General features: G+C 54.6%; 1 non-coding gene across 1 annotated transcript; it reads left to right on the forward strand.

Moving 5' to 3' along the window:
- Positions 1-9,719: 9,719 nt before the first annotated feature.
- On the forward strand, positions 9,720-9,791 carry TRNAA-UGC (transfer RNA alanine (anticodon UGC)). The gene has a single exon. It is a non-coding gene; the product is annotated as a tRNA-Ala (tRNA).
- Positions 9,792-18,937: the final 9,146 nt, after the last annotated feature.

Raw genomic sequence — 18,937 nt, forward strand, 5'->3', positions numbered from 1 at the left:
ATCAGGCAATCTTCTTGCCTCTTTCAACCCCAGCCATCATTCGGATAAGTTCCAGACTGAAAACCCAAGTCCCAAATAGCTGTTCCTAAACAGTGCCCATTCCAAAACCCCACAACAAGGCAATGCAGAGAATGCAGCACAAGGTGCATATACCAACTTCTCACTGTTATTTCACATGTTCTGAGGAAGGAGGTGGGTCCTCCCTGATTAGAGGATACTTCCAGTATGGTCATACTTATCAACTTGTAAGTTACAACAAGACAGGAAAAATAAAAGTTCTCTCAGGCTGTGACACTCTTTGGAAGAAGCCATTGCCATGAAACTAGCACTAGTATTTCTCACAGCAAAATCCATTACTCACACATGTCATTACTCTTCATGTCATGTGCTGGTCTGGAGTTTGAACTTAGAGAGGTTCCTAAAAGCTCAGGGGGGAGGGGGGAAAAAAAAGAAAAGAGAGAGCAAGGGAGAGAAGCAGCAAATGTTCCCATCTGACAGATAATTAGAAACAAGCGTTTGAGAATTTGCAATTACACACTACACTTAGGTTCCTTCTTCCCTCCTGCTAAAGCAGTGAAAAAGTCAACAAAGAATTTGAAAAGAAAACTCACGTACAGCAACAACGCGTATGAGAATACCACTGCACTGCAGCAAGTGTCACCTCATCCTTCAATTAGCAAAGGCTCCTTGGCGTGTGGACGTCCTCAGGGGTGGCAGTGAGGTTCAAAGCACTGCTCATGATCTCCTCTGGCCTGCCTTCCTCCAGTGCAGCACTGAACCCTCTCACCATGGCCTGAGGAGGAAAAAAAAGAGTTATAGTAGAAAGGATTTACAAGGGAGGGTACTGAGCACACGGACCTGGGTGCAGCAGTCAGCTGAAACAAGGCCCACTAAAAAGCCTGTCAGGTTAAAGACTGCAAACTGTCAGAGTGTTTCAGAGCAAAAGACCATGGGCTTCCTCAGCCTGCTGCTCAGGTAGCAACAGCAGCCTGGTTCTTTGCCTCACTCTCCTAACCTGGAAGGGTATGGTTGCTTTCAATTGTACTTCCTTCCGCAGTAACAGGGGAAAGAGAGGAAGTGGACAGAAAACACGAGGACTAGCAAACACAAGAAAGCAGCTCAGGAATGAACACAGGAACAGCAAAGGCCTCTTGTGCCACATGATGCTGCAGCCCTCCCAACACTGAAGCTTCAGCCAACCACAGCAGGCATTCCCACACCAAGGCACCAAAGACACGAGCCTGGAAGAACTTGAGGCTGGTGAGTTTTATAAGAGAGCTGAGCTGACAACACAAGGGGGAACAGACGACAACGCTGGAGTCAGGCAAGCGGAACACCATGGTGGGCATTTGACCGGCTGCAATATGGCTGAGGGCATCCAAGTGTGCTTAAGGCAGGCACACAACGCATGGGCCTGTTGGGATAAAATGCTCCGATCTGCAATAGCATCTCCTTCTTGGTTCTTGCTTGCAGCTGGGCTCACAAAATGCAAAAAGAAATCCCCTTTTCCTCAGGCTGCAGCATGACTCTGCAGGCTTTGGTGAACCCTTGATGTGCTAACCCTTTGCAAGGCAAGTGCTAGCAAGCTGTTTGACTAGCAGACAATGCAAAAAGCCTTCCGCCTGCATAACAGTGCTACAAGGATATTTTGTGCACACAACCAACCAGCCAGCACACTCCTCTCTTTCCAAGTTTACAAGGTCCTTTTTCAGGGAGAGCCACTTTCAAACTGGGGCCCCAGCTACTACTGTTTCCACAGTTAAACAGCGGCCAGAGAGCCCCAACGTTGAATGGTTTTGACTTTAAGAACGTTAAGAAAGCTCTGCAAAGCCTCCCTACATTGGTATTAAGCTGAGACTGAGATCCCTGTTTCTCACTTCCATGGGTAAGTTTCTAGTTTGGATGTCATCCTCATCAGAGATCAAAGTCCAAGACGTACCTCACAACAAAAGTCAGAGAAGACAAAACACGTGTTGCAGGCTTGTACAGTCAGTCAACTGAGCCCGTGCACTGCGGGCTTTGAAGGATAACCCAACAGGTAAGAGGGAAAGAATTGAAACAGCAGAGTACAGAGTGCTCAGAACGGCACAGAAACAAAACAAGCAGCAACAGGCCACCTCTGGGAAAGTGCCGCTTGCTGAAGAATGCTCCCCCTTCCCTTAGGGAAAAACTACTGGCAGCAGAGCATTTCTTCACTCTACAACATACAAGGAAGAGTGCAGACAATGATGGCTGAGTATATACAATCATCATTCCCTAAAAATGAACTGATAAACACAAGGTTACCTCCGCACTATCTTGTTTCACTGGTTTGTCCTGGTCACACACATTTGCTGCTGGTCTGTAATGCCTGAGAGAAGCACAGAAAGACAGAAATGAGCTATCTCAGTGTCCGTACCCATCTGGAGTACTGCATCCAGTTCTGGGCTTCCAGTACAAGGGAGACATGGAGCTACTGGAGAGAGTCCAGCGGAAGGCTATGAAGATGATCACAGGACTGCAGCATCTGCCCTAGGAGGAATGGTTGCAAGAGCTGGGCCTGTTTAGCCTGGGGAGAAGAAGACTGAGGGGGGATTTTATCAATGTGAATGATTGTCTGAAGGGAGGGTGTCAAAGGGACAGGGGCCAAACTCTTCTCAGTAGTGCCACGCAACAGGCATGAACTGAACCACAGGAAGTTGCGCCTGAATATGAGGAGGAATTTCTTTCCTGTGAGAGTGACAGAGCACTGGCACAGGTTGCCCAGAGAGGTTGTGCAGTCTCCTTCTCTGGAGAGATTCAAAGCCCACCTGGATGCAACCCTGGCTAACATGCTCTAGGTGACCCTGCTGGAGCAGGGAGGTTGGCCTACATGATCTCCAGAGGTCCCTTCCAACCTTATTCATTCTGTGATTTGGTGTAATGAACCAGCAAACTAGCAAATTGAACCACTAGAAAATTACTACTTTGGGCTAGTCTGCAGGGAGAGAATTAACCCCTTCTTGGCTTCTTCTTCTTCTTCTTTTTTTTTTTTTTAACACCTAAGGAGCTCCTACAAATACCCTTACCTTCACAAAGAAGCTCCGCCATCATCAAAGAAACAACAACAACAAAATACACACACCCACCAAACAGTCACAAAGGGATTATCTAAGAGTCTTCTCTAAACTCTACACTGATTGCAGTAAAGGGCTCCTAAGGGGGCACAAGGAATTTATCATCCACCAGCACTGCAAACAGCCAGACGCTGCAGAGGTCACCACTATGACAACATGAGTCAGTCTACACCTAGAAATTTCACTACCACTCTCAGGCCTCTCTCATGCACTTTTAACATGCATCCTCCCTTTCACAAAATCCTGACAAAGCCACTTCTGCCAATAAAGAGCCAGAAGGGATTTTTCTCTCCCATTTTTTTCTTTCCCTTCCCTTTTTTCAGGCAGAAAATAGCTTGTGCTATTACATAGCTTCCAACAGAAGCTATAGGACCACAAATGCTCTGGCTGATTTAGACTTCTGACCAAGGGATTTGAACACTTTCAGGTGAAATGCTCTTGCTGCTGCTCATGAGGAGAGGCACACAACCAGAAAACAGTGCAGTCCAGGTCACTCGACTGATTTTGGATCCATCCTGCTTGCACTGGAAATAGCGGGTCCTCCCATACTCACTCACCACAGACAGTATCATGCCTAGGGCTAGCCCCCACGACACCTTCGCAGGCCCCTGGCCACACACACAGTCACAGAGACAAGAATGGATGAAAGTCCACACAGCTGCAGTAACACTGGTTCAGCAGTAGAACCAGAGATTTCCAAGGCACATGCCACCTAAGAACACTAAGGCATATCATCTAACTGAATAATGTGCAACTCCTGATCTTTACTTCTTCCCCTGAGTCTGGCCAGGGTCATGCATACATGCTTGCACGCTGAGGAGAAAACAGGCAAAACAGGGTTTGGCAGCATCAGGGAAGCCTCTCAGAGACCCAGTGCCCTGCACTCCCAACATTGTATTTCCAGCCCCAAACTTCCTCCCTCCAAGCACCTCATGGATCATCTCCAAACACGGGAAGGTCTCTCCAGCAGCAGCTACTGCCACCACTGCAGCATGTCAGCAACACCTCACACCTCCCCCAGGCAACACACTGCTCACACACAGCTACTTCTCCCTCCACACCAACTTCAGCCTATCTCTCACAGGCCACCCAGTAGAGGCCCCATCGAGCACCCAAGGTTTCTGCTGTTACTAACAACAGACCACCCCAGCCTAGATGTAAAGCTTGCCTCCTTCCTCAAGGAAAGCAACACCCTAAACATTACTAAGCCAGCTCAGGTCGGGAGGAAACATGCAAATCTCTACCTTCTGTAACCTCCAGAAAAAGAGAAGCAACTCACAGGCACCCACGTAACATCCTGCCAAAGGAGGCCTCAGGAGCCAGGTCTTTCAGTAAGTCTCAGCTGCACATTTCTCACCTGGCAGTGAGGAAGGCAATGCTCAGCTGAAGCATTTGGAAGCAGATACAAAGATGGAGGCTTGCAAGTAGTTCTGCTTCAGGAACAGAGCCTGAAAACTGTTGCCAAGGTTTCTTCTGCTTGCTTGCCAAAAGACTAGGCAACACTGTATGGATTCTTCAAATCTTCTTCAACAAAAGCACTTCTCTTCAACACTTTTGCTCTCAAACCCTGCTGGTACCATCACTACAGGACCATCTCTCTTTTGTGTCAGGTGCACAAAAACTTCCTACAACAGAACTGAGATCCTTAGCTGCAGCTTTCATATATCTGCTGTCAACAGGCTACTCAAGCCAAACAGAAATCATTGGGGGCTTGGTGGTAAACATAAATCTATGCTTATAAAAATACATTCTCATTCAGCAGGGTCTATTTCAAAAGTAAAACTCAAGCAGGCAGAACATGTGTGTGTCCTCCAGGCCAGCCTTTGATAAGACTCATGTTTCTGCCAAGCTCTCTTCAGTCACAGCTGGCCAGCATCTGCCTGCCAGCAGACAGAAAGAACACTACAACTTTCTCAAGGTGACATTCAGGGATGACAACAGCTTAAATACCTGGCTGCAGTAGTAATACCCGCTCTTGCACAGAAGCACCTCTTTCTCCAGCTTCAGGAGAACACTCACCATCCAGGAGACCCTTGTCCTGTCCTTATCAAACATTCTGGGGGCCAGAAGTCGACTGACCATACAGGAAAAGCCATTTTCTCTTCAGATTCAAGAATGAATGGAGATAGTTTGGATTTGCTAAAGCAGCCACAGCCAGGGAACACGAATGGCTGCAACACAGAAGCAAGAAAAAAATGTATCTCTGCTTAGATACCTCTGTCTCCCACAGCAATGCACACCTTCTACTCCGGCTTTAAAAGCAAGGACAGTGCCTGTTTGTGGCCATCCTTTTACTTTCCTCCCAAGCAACTGTAAGAAGAGAGGAAGCTACCAAAAAAGCACTGGAGGTCTACATATACCTACCTCAGGGCTCAGGCCCTGCTCTTTTCACAGCCCTCTTCTTTCCTCATTACTGCAGAGGACAGACTGCTAAGGTTTGTAATCTAAAGCTGAAAATAAATCAAAATTTCACACGCTAATCACAAAACCTGCTGCACTGCCCCAGTGCTCTACAGCAGCAGCTCCTGCCTATCTACTTTCCCCACCAGCTTCCCCACCCACACCCAGAGTGTGTCAGCTTTCCACCAGGGGAGAACATCCCGGGGCAGAAGCAGCACAGGAAGCAGCTGCCCTGTTCCTCTCCCTCCTCCCTTGATTCCTGGGGGGTCACTAGTGCTGCAGCTCTCATACCTCAGGGCTTCTCAGCACCTGCCAGGCCGCAGCATGCGCTGAAACCCCCCCCTGTGTCCCCAGGATGCTCACAGGCAGCAGCTGCCCCCAGCACAGTGCAGAGGTTTCTCTCTCTCCCCTTCCATCCCCTCCCCTCCCGCAGACTCTCCCAGGGCCCTGGGGCAGCAGCATTTCCCCACACACCAGCACCAGCAGCCATGCCCACACAGGCCCCGCCCCCACACCCGGAAGTGACGCCCCTCACACCAAGGCCCCTCCCACCCCACGCTCCCCCATTGGCTCCCATTGGACGTGGCCTCCTGGGGCGGGACACCAGGAAGGGGCGGGAGGGAGGCGGCAGTGCGCATGCGCTGTGAAGGGCCGGGTGGGGAGGGGCGGGGAGGGGCCCCGAGGGGAGGGGAGGGGCGTGGCAGAGAGGGAGGGGCGGGGCCGGGCAGGGCAGAGCATGCGCAGTGGCCCAGAGGAGGGCGGTGAGGGGCGGGGCGGGGGCGGGGCTGCCCGGGCCCTGCGGGCGGGGAGGGGGCGAGAGGCGGCTGCTGCCGCGGGGCAGCGTCTCCCGGCCCGGGGCCGCCCGGAGCCTTTAGCCGCAGCGCCGGGAGCTGCCGCGCGGGGGCCGAGGGCCACGGGCTGGGCAGAGCGAGCGGCCGTGCGCACGGGGGCAGCCAGAGCCGCCACGGCCCGGCTGTGTGGCAGCAGCGGCTGGGGAAGGCCCAGCCCAGCCTGGGCCACCTCCAGCTCCTGGGAGCCCCCGGCTCTTGCGCCCCTTCTCCTGGCAGCTCCGCAGCTCGATGCCGGCTGCAGTCACCATTTCTTAGCACCGTCCCAGCTGTGAGGAGACGCCGCGGGTGCAGCAGGGCTTGTGGGGGCTCCAGGCTGGAGGCAGGAGGCAGCCAGCGTCCCGGTGCCCCTGCCGACAGCCCCGCTTTCCCTGGGCAGGTCCCCAGCTGCACTCTGAGCCCAGCCTGGCTGTGGGCACCAGGAGGAGCAGGATGTGCAGAGCCTCCTGACGACCATGGCCAGAGCCAGGCTCTCGGGTATTGCAGCAAAGCAGCTGTGGGAGAGCTGTGCTCTGCTGGAGGGCACTTGAGCCCCTCAGGACACCTCCCCAGAGGCAGTCGAGGGTCTGAAGGTGACGTGTCCTCAGGAGAGTGTTAACCCACAGCCCCATCACAGCCCTGTGCATTCAGTTCTGCTCCAGAGATGCCTCCTGGCAGTGGGGCAGTGTCGTGGGGCATCTTCATCTTCGCAGGTGCCTGGGGCAGTGGAGAACAGACCCCCTTGCTGCTGGTGCTGTGGGTGGGCAGGGAGTTGGGGAAGGCACTTTCTGAGCTCCCTTGCAGGCCTTCTGCTCTCTCCATCAGCTTTGCAGTCTCGGGCTCTTGTGCAGGATTTCAGCTCCTTTCCCTTCCACCCACCCCAGCAGCAAGGACCCCAGCTTGCTCCCGCCAGAGGCACAGGCTGCCTTGGCTGCCTGACGCATAGGGCTCATGAGCTTCTGCACATGCCCTTGCAAAGGTGCAGAGCTGAGGTATGACGGTGGCCTTGAAAGCCTGTAATTCATGAAATTACATCAATTCTCTGAGCCTTCCAGCTCAAGGGCTTCATTTCCTTCTGGTGTGCCAGGATCAGGATGGCAAAAGGCAGTTAAGGTGCTAGAGTCTGCCTCTGGAGTGCAGCACCAAGATTCAGGGCTCAGGGAGAGGAAATGGGTGTGGCGAAAAGCTAGCCCAGCTCCTGAAGCACAGCACTGGAGCTCTTTTTCTTTCCTTTTTTTTTTTTTTTTTTCCTCTTGTCATGGTGGCAGGCAAAGATACACATCTGTCTACTAAGTCGGTGTGTGCAGGAGGTGGGGGAAGGCTGCCTCCAAGTGAGTGTCTTGACTCAGCAGCCATAAATGTTTTCAGTTCTACAGAAGCAGCTCTTCAGAGATTCAGGTGGGATGTCCTTGTGATACTAGTATCCAGTTCCTGGGGAAAGCACAGCATTTGGGTGCTTGAAGGGCACAGAAGTGCAAACGAACCTGGAAAGGGCAAATGAAATGAAACTCAAAAATATATGTCCGCACCCATCTGAATGCACAAGCCAAAAACCTGGTGCATGTGCTCCAGCAGCCTCCCAGCATACCTGGCCATGTGGATCCTAATTGATAGCTGGTGCTGTCCTCTGGGCTTGCCGGGTGCTGGTGAAAAGGAAGTTTGGAAGAGAATACAGACCCAGGTGGAATAGGCTGCCATGTAACTAATAACTATGTATCCATGCAGACAGACATGTATGAACACATGCAAACAGGCTGTAAACTGAAAACTGTGTCGACCAGATCGTACATAGAGACAAAGTGTCAGAGCACACCTACTGCATGGGAAAATGCAGCAGATTTCGAGGAGATAGGCAATGCAAGCGAGCCAGACCGTTCCGCGGGAAAAGGAGCATGGACAGGGCATGCTGACCCATAGCCATGGTGGTTTCTTTGGGGCTGTATCAGTGTTTTCCCCAAACTGGGTTCTTTTACCGGGTGTGCAACTAACCAATAGACGCGCAGGATCGAAATACTTGTTCATTTTTGCACAGGGATGGGTGCTTGGTGGTAGATCCACAAAGCTAGCACACCTTCTCCCTTTCTCATTTTTTATCTATAAACACTTTTCAGGAAGTACTTTATACAGGTTTTTCTGTTGGTTACAGTTTTATCACATCACATACTTGCTCTGTGCTTGTGCTTTAACATCCGTGTTAATTAGCATAGGAAGTGGAGAAGAAGGTGGTAACATCATTATCATGTCATTACCATCTCATTATTCATTTTGAGGGGTGCACTTTAATAGGTTAATAAGCCCTAATGAACTTGTAGGTTCCTCTGGGTTATTCTGCTGTTTTTGTCCTCTCTGTTCCTCACGTTCTTCAAAGTGTTGTGGTTTCCTCACAGTTATTTGGCTGGAGCCGGTTGTCCTTTGCAATACTGTTTGCCAAGATCCTCTCTCCCTTGTCCTTGAGTCTTGTTGGCTCTTGGAGGGTTTCCACAGCATCATTCCAACAGAATGCCAGTGTTCCCATGGGGATCCAATTTTGCTTTCCTGCAGAGGTATTACAAGAGGTATTACAAGGACATTATACTGTAATTCCATTGGGAATCAAATCAGCAACCCCAGGCTCCATTCCCTGTTCCACTGTCCCTGGGTGGGTTCCACCAACAACCTTTCAGTTAACAGCCAAATGCACTGCCGGTTGGCCCACAGAAACCCCCCACCTGGGGCTGTGCCGGGGGCTCCAGTGTCAGCACTGTCCTGGTGCTGCAAGAATGGGAACGTCCCTGAGCGCAACCTCGTACCCAGCCCCAGGCAGGGGGACGCTGCCCTTTGCCCATGGCCGGGTGCTGGTGGGCAGCGTGGTGCAGGGAGAGGCCTGGAGCCTGGCTGAGGGGCTCTGGGCAGCTCCCTGCCCAGCACCAGCTCTGCCTGCTCCCCTGCTCCCTCCACCCCACACCCTGGGGGCAATCAGAGCTGTGGGCACATCCCCCTGGGGAGGGCATTTCCCTCACACCACTCCCTCCTGCTGCTGCCCTTGGGGACACAGGTGACGCACACAGGAGTGCTGCCTGCGCTGGCAGAGGTGACTCAGGGAAGGGCCTGAGCCTTTCCATCGAGCCTCCCCTGGCAGGGCTAGAGCCTGGCAGCAGCGCCTGCAGCAACAGTCTCCCCCTGAACCAATTAGCTGCAGAGATGCTGAATCGGCAGCGCTCTGTGGGGCTGTGCAGGAGCAGTCCCAGGGCAGAGGCAAGGCCAGCTTCCCCCACGGCCAGGCAGGAGGGTCTGAATGGAGTTTTCTGGGGAGGGTCTGAGGGCAGCAGGGCACAAGGGTGCTGTGCTTGTCAGGGACATGGCATGGGAGGAGAGGGCACCCCAGAGCACACCCCCCGTCTACGTATGCCACGTGTAAGGGGATGTAGCTCAGTGGAAGAGCGCCTGCTTTGCATGCAGGAGGTCCTGGGTTCAGTCCCCAGCATCTCCAGGGAGGGCTTTTGTGCCTCGCTGTGTTGTCTTCCCAGCAGATATAAGGGTGGTGGAAGTCCCCTGGGTGAGCCTGGGTCTCTGATTGGGAGGCTGCTTCCTGCTGTCCATCAAAGGCCTCATCAACTTCCTCTTCCTGATCTGGTGGCCTGTTGTAAACACCTACAGCAGTGTCTGCCATGTTAGCCTGCCTAGTCATCCTCACCCATAAGCTCTGGACTCACTGTTCATCCACCCCTAGCCTTCCATGAAGGAACGAGTGACTGGGGAGATAGCAGGAGAGCAGTGGAGGTTGTCTCCCTTTACTTCAGCCAGCCTTTCAACACTGTCTCCCATAGCATCCTCATAGGCAAGAAGTGTGGGCTAGATGAGTGGTCAGTGAGGTGGCTTGAGAAGTGACTGAATGGCAGAGCTCTGGGGGTTGTCATCAGCAGTGCAGAGTCTAGTTGGAGGCCAGTGATGTCCCCCCAGGGCTCCGTACTGGGGCCAGTCTTCTTCAACTTAGTCGCCAGTGACCTGGACAAAGGTAGAGAGTGCCTCCTCAGCAAGTGTGCTGACGATAATAAACTGGGAAGAGCAGCTGATACATCGGAAGACTGTGCTGCCATTTGAGAGACCTGGAGAGGCTGGAGAGGTGGGGGGAGTGGAACCTCATGAAGTTCAACAAGGGCAAGTGCATGGTCCTGCACATGGGGAGGTATAACGCCATACACCAGTGCAGGCTGGAGGCTGAGCTGCTGGAGGGCAGCTCTGCGGAGAAGGACCTGGGAGTGCTGGTGGACACTAAGTTGACCATGAGCCAGCAATGTGCTCTTGTGGCCAAGAAGGGCAGTGGCAGCCTGTAGAAGGGACGATTGAGAGGGGATCTTATCAACGTGTACAAGTACCAGAAGGGAGGGTGTCAAGAGGATGAGGGTCACACTCTTTTCAGTGGTGCCAAGCAGCAGGACAAGAGGCGGGGCGCACCAGCTGAAACACAGGAAGTTCCACCTGTGTGTGAGGGAAAACTTCTTTTTTTGAGTAACGAGCACTGGAAGAAGCTGCCCAGAGAGGTTGTGGAGTCTCCCCTAACATTCTCTGATTCTGCGATTTTCTGATTGCCTCAGTGCCCCCCACCCCTGAGTCTGGTCCTGGACAACCTACCAGAACCATAAGTTCTGGTAGGGCAGATGTAATGATGGAGTGGGGCAGCCATAGATGCCTGCGACCCTCTTTGGGTCCCTGGCTAGTGCAGTACCAGCAGGGTTTGGTCCAGGTCTTTGCGGCCCCTTCTCCTCTCAGTCCACCCCTCCTGGCCCTTTCTCTTCCTGGCTTTCATTTTGCAAGATCAATAGATGTTTTAGGAGGACCCAGAGAGTGGGGGGCAAGTGGGGCAGATGATTGGCACTGTACTAGAGGAGGTCCTGGTGCAGAGGGGACAGGAAGGAGCCACCCAAGCTGTGGTCCTGGCTGTGGGCAGTGACAGCTGGGAGGGCTGTGGGTGCTCCTGGGTGCCAGGTGCTGCTGCGGCACAGCGCAGGGCTGCGACGGAAACCTTTTGAAGCAAAGGAGGACTCCAAAGCAAACACCCTGAGTGCCCCGTTCAGCCCGATCCTGCTGCAGGGCCAGCACTGGCCAGGGCCCTGGGGGTGATGGGGGCCGTGCCTCTCTGTGACACGGGCTGTGGTCACAGGAGACATCCTGTGTCACAGCCACAGTTGCCCTCCCCCACCCAGACCCTGGGCCTCTCCCCACATATCCCAGTGAGGCTGGTCTAGCGCAGGCGCTGGGGCTGCTCTCGGCACCTCTCTGCTGCCAAGAGCTGCCGAGCCTGAGCAGGAGCCAGGGAGCGGAGGTCAGGGCAGTGTGGGGTTGTACAGAAGTGTGCAGGAGGAGGAGGAAGAGGAGAGGAGCTGCTTCCTCATCACCTGCCACTGCAGGGGTGACCCAGAGCACGCAGGACCAGGATGGAGCTCTGGGACGCTGGCCACGGGACACGGCATGGACAGGGGGTGCCAGCACTCCCCAGCTTGGGTAAGGCCTTCCGGAGATCCTCCTCAGGTCTAGCAGGGATCCTCCCCAGGTCTGGCAGGGTATCGCCTGGAGGCAGTGCCCACCTCAGCCCCTGTAGGGAATGGGGCCTGTTTGGGGAGGGGGTGCTCTTGGAGGACGCTCGCACTGCTCATCCTCCGGCTGAGGCAGGTACGGAGCAGCTGAGAGCTGCCCCCAGAGCATGACGGGTCTTTCCCTTCTCTTCCAGAGCAGCTTGCTGTCTGGGAAGGGGTGTCTGACTACATTGTGCGGCAGCTGATGCTGAACCAGGTGGGTGTGCCTTGCGGGGCCTGCCCCGGGAAGCCTTCTCCTGGAGCTTGTGTGTCTGTGGGATGACTTCTCTGCTTTGACTGGCAGAGTTGAGAGGGTGAAGAGGAGGGGGATGAAAGCGTCTGGAAAGGTCTTCCAAAGAAGGGCCCCAAGGTTTCTCCCAAGCTTTGTCCAGCGCTTTGTCTGTCCCCTTTGTACAGCAGGATGGAGCAGGGCACCGAGCACCATCCCCACGCCCTGACAAGTGCCCGGCCTGTCCAGCTGCCAGTCTCATCGTTCTTCTCTTCCTTCCTGTTTGCAGGGAGTCCGAGTTATTCGCCTTGGCACATTTGACGTAGTAACCGAACACGTCGGTGGTGGGAAGCGTGCTCTTCTCACTGTTCGCAGGCCCGTGTTCCATCTGTCGCGGAGTATTGCAGAGCTTCCCGGCCTCGCCTATGACCTGGCCTATGCTCCTGGTAAGAGGAGAGGCTGAACCGCTTGCTTCCCCTGGGGACATCCTTGGGGTGTGCCTAACTGCTGGGCAGCAGTGACTGTTAGGAAGCTAGAATTCCTTCAGCAGCTGTGGAGAACAGCTTCAGGGGGTTTTAAAGCACCAGGACAACATCATGCACATTACAGTCACACTCCCTCTCTCCCAGACTTGCTTTCACAGCTGGCCTCATGCCAGATGTCTTGGGGCTGCTGCTTCTCTGCTACTGACTGCGTTCCCCTTCTGCTGCTTCCCAGGTCATAAGCTCTCCGAGCCCCTCAAGTACGCTCACATAGCCTCGGCCCTCTCTGTTCCTCGGAAGACAGTGGAGGCGTGCATAGAAGAGACCATGCGGCTTTTCTCCCGCTGCCTGCAGAGCGGGAAGAACGTGGCCCTTGTGCTGAAGGGCCTTGGCACGCTTGTAATTCAAGGAGCAGCTGTGAAAATGAGGTTTTGCAGGGACTTTCTGAAGAGGCTCAATGGGACAGAGCAGCTGCTGGAAGCTCTTCTCGCGGTGAGTTCCCCATTCCTCCAGCACTACCTGTCGTCCTCTGGAAAGCACCAGTGAATGCAATGCTGTCAGCCTGCTGTGACCTATCCAGGTGCATGGAGAGTCCCAGCTGAGAGTAATGCCAGCTACCGGGACAGCTGGTCCTGAGCGTCCAGAGGACTTGGCAACAAGGATGGCCCTGGGAATAGCTGTGCTGGCTCTGCCCCAAAAAATCATCCAGGCCCAGAGCTCATTTTCATGTGCTCAAGGGAAAAGTCCCAGAAAAGGGCCGGTCCTGTGTGCTTTTTCCACAGAGACTTCCCTCCTGACAGAAAGCCATGGTTTAGTGCTGCTTTGTGTCAGGACCACATCTGAACCCATGTCTCCCTGGACTGTGTCTGGGACAGTAAGGCAGCGAGTTCAGCACTTTCCCCTGATGCTGGGTGACACTATTTCTGCGTGTCCCTTTGGGAGCTCGGCCTGATGCCTCCATGGGACATTTTTGCCCTAGGGTGGAGTGAGGGCAAGGGAGTGATCCCTCCTCCCCTTGCCTGGGCCAGCGGGCATGTGAAGCAGCTCTGTGAAACCTCTGCTGACCTCAGTGCTCTCCCTTTGCAGCTGGAGGGCCTGAGTGACTTTCATCTCTCCCATGGGGCAGCTGCTCAGAATATTGGATCCCCCTGGTCCTCTTGCTCTTTGGCATTTCTACCTCTGTCTCCAAGTAGGTTTGTTTTTGCAGGAATCATTGCTCGCCCCACTCTCTGGACACGAAGCAGAGGCTTAGGCAGACCAAGGCCCCTGTGCAACCAGAGCCCTCTTGCTGCTCTTGCTGTGCTGGTCTAGTTGTGTTGAGCAGCTCTTGCCAGGGCCCTGGAGTCTCGCCACCATGAAGGGCGTCTTTCTGTCCAAATGTGAGCATTTGCACGCTGCTAGTGATGGCTGCAGCATGTCGCAGAGAGAGTCGTTGGAGCCCAGTGGCCTTGGCCAGGTCTCTAGTGCAGCCCCGTCCTTCAGCGTGGTCCTTCAGGTGCAGCAGGAAGGCTGAGATGTGAAAGGAGGCTGAGCTGAGCCTCCTCTCATGGGTTAAGGCAGAGATGCAAGCCGGCTGCAGGCCAGACCTCTGCACTAGGCAGGACCTGGTCTCCTGACTGCATCTCTCGATTCTCAGCCTTGCAAAAAGCCTGGCAGTCTTCTCACCCTTTCTCCTCCATTTCCTGTAAGCTGCTCTGCTGCACAACTGAGGGGCTGCGGAGAGGCACAGAGAAATTCCATGTTTCAGAGGCAGCTGCTTCTCTGAGCAGTGGGAAAGTGTGCTGCCCTTGTGCGCCCTGAGACAACTGTCTTGGCATCATCTCTCGTGTGTCTCTCCCCTTTGCAGATGCCAGAGATGAGGGATTCAGTCCTCTCAGGCTCCGAAACTGCTGCTTTGCAGACCCGTTCTGGTCGTGTCATTGTCTTTCCTGAGTGAGTACATTCACTTCTTAGCCCCGGCTGGCCAAGCCAGCAGCTTCTCGGGACTCGTCTGGTAGCCCTGTGTTGCCAGTGCTTGTGAAAGCTGCTCAGGAAGTCATTGGAGAGGAATACTTTCCAGTGTGGATCAAAGTGCAGGTTCCTGCTGGTCACTGGCTCAGGATGTTTTCTTGTCTTCTGTGAGACATGCATGAATCAAATGTGTGCTGAACATGTTGTCTTGGGTCAAATGTCTTCTGTGGGGAGGCCTGTCTAGGGCAAAGCGAAGCCTGTGCGCAGTGGGGTTGTGGAGAGCTTTGTGCTGGCTCCCATCCTGCTCAGTGTTTTGTCCCATTAGTTGTCTGGGAGATGGTGCTTCCTTTTTGCAGAGGCACGGAGATGAGATTTGGAGAGCCTACAGGTGATACGGTGGGTGAGAGGGGCATTAGAACTGGTGCTGCCAAGCACCCCTTCTCACAGGAAGGCTAGGGAAGCTCTGCAAGAGGCAGAGAAGGAAGCTCCTGCCCCTGCAGATGCTGGAGGTCTTCACAATGTCTCTCAGCTTGCTGATACACTCCTCCAGCATCTGGCATGTTCTGCCTATTGTGCTTTGGACAAAGAGGGGCTTCTTGGGAGCTCCCTAATGCCCCTCTGTCCCCATTATGGACAGAAGGTGCAAAGGAAGTGTGGTGCCCTCCCTTTAGACTGGCAGCTTTTTCCTCTTTCCAGGTACAATGCTGACAGTCCATCTAGAAAGCCCCCTGTGGCACCTGCAAAGCCCCCGCAGGAAGAGGAGAAGGCAAAAGAGGACACCAGGGCCAAGAAAGGTAATGGGAACGCTGGATCCTGGCAGGGGTTTGTGCCTTCTGCTTCCGTCCTCTTTGGCCAGGCAGTGGAGGCAAGGCGACAGTGCCATGGCTCAGGTAGCATCAGGCACCGGAGGTGACGCTGCGTTCCCAGTACGGGACATCTGGAGTGATTCCTGAGGGAACACGACCTCCCGGCAGCCCAACACTCCCAGCTGCAGCTGATGCCTCCCAGATAAACTTTCCCCCTTTGCCACGGCACTCAGTGCCCTGGGGTGCACTGCAAAGTGTTCTTGCGCTGGAGGTGTTGGTGCAGAAGGGAGGCAAACGTGAGCACTGTCCTTGTGCAATGTGAATCCTAAATTGTGCCGGGAGCTGCAGGTCACAGAGAGGCTGAGCTATTTCATGGGACCAGTGAGTTGTCATTGAATGAGAAAAGCCCCTGAGAGTAGGTTGGGAAAAACAAGGCAGAGAGAAGCCAGTGTGCGGAAGGGCCAAAGACCACCCAGGAAAGAAGGCCTAGAAGGAGTCATCTTGAGGCCTCACACTGTTATCACAGGCTGGAGCACATCTGAAGAGCCTTCCCATTCCAAAGGCCTCCTCAATGCTGTCCTGAAGTGTTTTCTTCTCTCCTGCTTACAGGAAATCTTCCCGCCAAGCACCTCCCCCTCAGAGCGAGGCATCCTCCAGCCAAAATAACAGCTCCCACGAAGCAGAAGGGGAAAGGGAAGAAAGCAGAGGACAAAGCGCCTGCTGGCAGGTGAGAGCCATGGAGGAGTGGGTGAGGGTGAGCCTGTAGCCTAGTGCATGTCTGGGGGAGATGTTTCCTCTGCACACAAGGTTCACAGCAGCTCTGAATGTCCTTTATCACATGCCCCGGGGACTCCTGAGCCCTCGATGGCAGGAATGCCTTGACAGCCCTGACCACTTTCTCCTTCTTTGACCCTGCGTCTCCAGGAACAATCTGTTCTCCATGCCTAAGCACAGGGCACTGGGGACCGCCAGGCCATTTGTAATACATTTGGCAGGATGGGGTAAGGGTGTCTCTTGGAGCCTGTCTTGGTAGAGAAGGCTGCTCCTCTCCGGGCTGCATCCAGAGCGAGCCCGTGTCTGGGCACGCAGAGCGTTCCCGAGGGCACATCCTGCAGCCCCGGGCATTTCAGCTGGGGGTGGTCTCTGTCCCTGTGGGTGTGAACACAGTCAGCGGAACCCATCTCCTTCTCTGGCAGAAGGGCCTTGTGCCGCAGAGGCAGGTGCCCAGCCGGTGAGTGCAGGACGGAGTCCCAAGTGCCCCTGTGCTCCCAGCACCTGCCCACAAGGTGTCTTTTCAGGGGGCTCCTGGCCATCGCAGGCAGCTGCTCCAGGAAGGTGGTGCAAGGCAGGACAAAGGGCAGTGCTGAAGCCATGCCCCCACCAGAGAAACTGGTGAAGAAAATCCAGAGGTGGCCAGGACAGGTGCGTGCTACAGCCTGAGGTCCTGCTTGTGCCACGGGGACGTGTGGAAAAGCGCAGTCCTATGGGCAGTGGGTAGGAGAGATCCCTGCCTGCGTGTTCACTTGGCCAGTGACCAACCACATCTGGGCCTTGCTTGAAAAGGTGCAGGTCACCCGCTAGTTCTGGAGGGCATTTGTCCCTCCGGCATTCTCAGGAAGCACCTCAGAAGCCCCTCTTTGGCCCTTTTTCCCGTGGGAAGGTACCTGCTGGGCCTTTCAGGGAGAGGGCATGGGCAGTTTCCCTTTAGTTCTGTGATTATTGAGCTCATTGGTGAGATCCAAACTGGGATTTTGAGACCTGCCCCTATGAGCTTCGGGGCGTAAGAGCGCTGCCGGGAAGGCTCAAGCCAAGCGGCAGGAGAGAGGATGAGAAATGCCCTTTGCACCCTGGGAAAGCACAGATGCCAGCAGTCCTCTTTGCCGTTTCTTTTCTGTGGCCCTCCAGGTGGAATATCACTTCCGGGTAATGGGCGAGGGCGTTCTTGTCTTTCCTCCCATCTGAAGCCCTGTGAAGATTTCCCCTTCTGGAGTCCTTGGCTGGAGACCCAAGCAGGCAACAGAAGAGAGAAGAGTGCTTTGGGAGAACTCCCCTGGAGAAAGGCTGGCATTTCCTCCAGAGCTTTTTTCCAGAAGCATCTGTAAGAGGCAAGGACCCATCAGGAAGGGGGCTTCTGCTTCCATTGACAAGCAGTTAGTCTTCTCCAAATTTCCTTTTTTTGGGGGGGGGGTTATTTATTTCTTAATAAAACTTTTCCTGAACATTGCACAGAGATTTGACTTTTGCGTTTTCTGTCCCCTCACGACCAGCTCATGGCACCAATGCCTCCATCCATCCTCCCCACTTCCCTCACCCAAGCCTACTCCCCCATCTGGCTGCCCAGCCCTGCCCAGCCCAGCTCCAGCTCCCTGTCCCTGCACAGAGGGAGAAGCCCTGCTCCTGCCGCCCCACAGCAGCTCTTGCTGCTGCTGAACCCTGCTCTCCCAGCTGGAGCTCAGCTGCGTCTACCACCCACTGCGTCCCGCTGCGTCTCCAGTCTCAGCCTCTCTCCAGCCAACAACTCAGGCCAAGGATCAAGCACAGGCTGGGTGGTGAGCGCTGTCCTCTCCACCCACGTTGTGCTCAGGGCAAATGAAGCACTGTCCCGGCTACAGGGGTCTCTGGCAGAGCCGCCTGCACAGCAAGCAGAGCTCTGAAGTGCTCCCACATCCCTGCACGGTCACGGCAGCAGGGACTCAGCTGGCCCCTTTGGCTGCCCCATGGCACTGCTCCCTCCCTTCTCCCCATTCAGGAAGCAGAGGTACAGACATGACCACCCAGCACGGGCACATGCTGATCCCTCTCCTGTCCTTCCTACCAGGGATGGGCATGGCACAGCACAGCTCAGCTCAGCTTCAGCAAGACACACATGCATCCTCCGTGCTGCTCTGCTGGTCCCCTGCCCATCCCATTTGGTCCAGAGGGACATCCCCCAGGAGCGTGCATGTGCTAGCCTCCAGCAGATGTGCTGTCCCAGAGCCACCTGGCCAGGGCTGGACCTCTGGAGAAGTGGAGAGGGAATTTTGCCTTTTCCCTCTGGGTTTCCCACGTCAGTTCCTGGGAGTGGAAAAGAGCATTCCCTGCGAGCAGGGGAGGTGCAGGGAGTTTGCCGCTCATGAAAGAGCAGGGAGGTGTATGGAGGTGGCATCACATGAAGGGGCTGGTGAAGACGGGGCCATGAGATGCTTTGGGAACACTCTTGGGTTCCATTTGTGTCTGCTGAGGATTGCCTTTCTGCTCTTCTTTGAGGAGGACAGAGGGCAGAATGGATAGTATTCACTAAACCCTGATTTACTCTCTTTTAGCCCTAGCAAAGGGTGTGCCTTCTGCTTGGTGCTGATCCTAAACACTTCTGATTCCTCTCCCCATTCCCTCCCGGTGAGCCTCCCCATCCCCCCACCCCCAGCAAGACCTACCTCTGCACACACACACAGGGGTGAAGGGGAAGGTCAGTGGCACCAGCCCAGCAGCTGTGACCCCCCTGCTCACAGCAGCCCTGCCTCGGGACACAGATCCTTCCCTGGGCCCTGGGCCTTCCCCAGCCTCCGTCAGACCCCTGAGGTTCCCACTGCTTTGTCTGGGATCCTTCCTGGGGACTG

This window comes from Rhea pennata, unplaced genomic scaffold (assembly GCF_028389875.1).
Source record: "Rhea pennata isolate bPtePen1 unplaced genomic scaffold, bPtePen1.pri scaffold_26, whole genome shotgun sequence".
Taxonomy (NCBI): Eukaryota; Metazoa; Chordata; class Aves; order Rheiformes; family Rheidae; genus Rhea; species Rhea pennata.